General features: G+C 31.5%; 1 pseudogene; it reads right to left on the bottom strand.

Moving 5' to 3' along the window:
- LOC107607820 overlaps positions 1446 to 3359 on the bottom strand; it is a 15910-nt pseudogene continuing 13996 nt past the window's right edge.

Here is a 3359-nt window from a genome sequence, read left to right as displayed (position 1 = left end):
CCAGATAATTAAAACCACTTACAAAACCAATTACAAAACCACTAACAAAAACCACTAACATAAAATCACTTGCAAAACCACTAACAAAACCACTAACGAAACCAGTAATATAAACCACTTGCAAAACCACTAACAAAACCACTAACATAAACCAATAGCATAAACCACTAATATAAACCACTTGCAAAACCACTAACAAAACCACTAACATAAACCACTAGCAAAATCACTAACATAAACCACTTGCAAAATCACTAACAAAATCACTAACAAAACCACTTGCAAAATCACTAAGAAAACCACTAACAAAATCACTAACAAAACCACTAACAAAACCACATACATTATCACTAACAAAATATAAAAAATCGGTCACATACAATGTTACCAACGTCATTTACCATCAAAATCACTAACATAGCGTACATAAACAAACGAATAAGTTACCTAATCCTACTTTAAAAAAAAAAAAGATTACGTACTAACCTCCTCGTTGATGACCCCGACTATATGAGCTACTCTATCCAAATGATATAGTCTATCCGGATTATCCCCCATGGGCTGAATATCCTGCTCGAGCCTTTTTTGGAGTCGTGATGGGTCCTTTTCTCTGGAATTTGGTAGGGTATGATAATGGAAAGGTGGTTCGAATGAGATTGGTTCGAACTCCTTTTATAGCCGAAGCAAAAGTAATTCGAAACACCCCAATTCGAATTACTACTAAAGACAAAAATTGAGTAATTCGAGTCAGCCCAATTCGAATTACTTAGAAATGCGTGCGTCTGTGTAATTCGAATCACCCTGATTCGAATTACTGTATATGTAATTCGAATCAGGTTGATTCGAATTAGTGGGTGTGTGCGTGTGTGTAATTTAAATCAGTATGATTCGAATTACATGGAGATGAAGTTAATTAGGGTGATTCGAACTATATAGAAATGTGAACTGGTTGATTCATGAACAAATTTTTTATTTGGCTGATTCGTGTAATTTTTTTCTCCACTTGACTTATATAAGTGATTTGCCCGATAGAATATATATAATAGTTTTGCCAAAGGTTAATTTGTTAAAACTCTTAAAAAATGTTAATTAGTCACCCTTCTTGTCCTAGTTCCTATTAATGTATTGAATTCAGTTAAGAAACAATATTAGATATATTTCATATAATTCGATATAGGATTTATTTGCGTAAATTTTTACGAAAAGATATTTTTTAAGTGATTTTTTTAAAAATTTAAAAAAATAAAAATAATTTTATGTTTGAATATTTTATATAAATTTTTTTTATTTAACAATTTTATTTAGATAAAATAAAATAAAAATATTTTTTTATTTATTATGTGAAATATATATTACAAACAAATAATAATTGGGACCAAAAAAATTTTTGACCAGATTCTGTACATTGATGGCTGGCAATTTTTATCACTTTACATACTTTTCAATTAAATTAAGTACTCATAATACATAAAGAAAATAGCATCCGGTGACATATTCAGGTAGGTTGTTTATAAATAGATAGAGAAGTAATATATCCTCTTTGTATATTTCTTGCACATCAATCACATCATGTTAGAACCCACAAATCCCTTGACTTAATTCTCTTTAAACTTTCCCTGCAAAATGGACAAGATTTTGATCTTGTGTTCCTGTAAGAGCAAAAAAAAAAAAAGTGAAATGGAAAAAGACGGGTTGACATTTAAAATTAATTCCACGTGTTTATTCTTATAAAAATTAAAGGATTTAAGTGTACCTATTATATTTGAAAAGTTAAAATATTGTACCAATTTATATTTAATCTAACGAAAAATTGAATAATGTTTAGAATGTTAGGGAGCTAATAGTTTGAGTAAAAAAAAATATAGAATTTATGTTGGTTCAAATATAAATTTTAAAATAAAATAAAGAAAAGTGTTAATCACCTAACATTTTCTTAAATTAATAGAATATTTCCTATAACTTATAATAAAGTAATGTAATTTTGAACACATAACATAATTACCAATCATTGTAGCAATTTATACACATGGCATGGCAGCAAGCAACTAGGTAAAACTATCTTGGTGCAAGGCTCTACTAGGCAAATGCCACATTCATTTTCTCTCTCCATGTCAGAATCATAAGGTTTTCTATTATCTTCAGTACTACTATTGATGCTTCCCATTTGGTACCCTTTCCTGAGTAATGTCAGCATCTACTAAATCACCCGGAAGTTGCATGAGAGAAGGTAATATAACACCTGTAGTTATGGATTTGATTTGTGCAGATTTGTGCAGCCTAGTTAGTAGCAAAGACCGGAGACTAATACAGAATGCAATTTTTGAATATAAAATAATATTTATGGAGTTTAAATTAGTAAAAGGGTATATTAGACTGAGTTCTCTTTGATATTAGACAATACTTATTACATATTACACTTTTCTAGAAGTATATACTAACATGTCATTTAAGTTATATAACATTTAATTGTCTTGTATTTTAAAAATGCAACACTAAGTCACTAGCCTTCCTTGTAAATAAGATATTTATCTATGTAACTCTGACCAATCAAATAGTAAGATGTATATACCACTTCATCTCAGAGAAAGTAAAGGACATCTTCCTCTATAAAAATGGTGCCTTCTATGGTATCCAACATGAGTTGTCAAACTTATAAAAAAGGATTAAAATTTTATTATTTTCAAAAACAAAGTAATGAGCCCACATTTACAACATTTTCAAAATGATAAAGAAGACAAAATTTAGGCAATTTCGACATTAAAATAAAAGACAATAGAGAATTCTCCTATGAAAATTGATGGTGTCAACTAGTTAGAGTAAAGTAAAATGCAGAAATATGAGGGTTGCATGGCATCAAATATAACCCTTAGCTTTATGTTATTTAGAGAAGTTTGAGTAACAAAGAGGTACATAATTAGTACTAGGGATAAGTACTTTTTTCGTCCCCAAGGTCTGGAGTCAAAATTAAAATCGTCCCCGATCTTTTTTCGTTATTAAAATCATCCTCAACGTTCAAAAGCGCTTTAAAATCATCCTTTCCCGAATTCTTGGACCAAAATACCCTCATCATCATCATTCTCCTCTTCACCTTCCTCACCCCACCACCTCCACTGCCACCAACATTACCACCACAACCACCACCAGCACCAATACCCACACCAACACCACCAACACTAACACCAACACCAACACCAACCAACACCAACACCAAGAACACTAAACAATAGCAACAACACCAAACAACACCAACACCAAGAAGCAGAAACAGAAAGTTAGAAAGCAGAAACAAGAAAGCAGAAAAGCAAGAAAGCAGAAGTAGAGGCGGAGGCGGCGAGGCGGAGGCGGCGAGGCGGAGGCGG

This window comes from Arachis ipaensis, chromosome B01 (genome assembly GCF_000816755.2).
Source record: "Arachis ipaensis cultivar K30076 chromosome B01, Araip1.1, whole genome shotgun sequence".
Lineage (NCBI taxonomy): Eukaryota > Viridiplantae > Streptophyta > Magnoliopsida > Fabales > Fabaceae > Arachis > Arachis ipaensis.
Note: the sequence above shows the minus strand (reverse complement) of the source record. Positions and strands in the feature narration are given on the sequence as shown.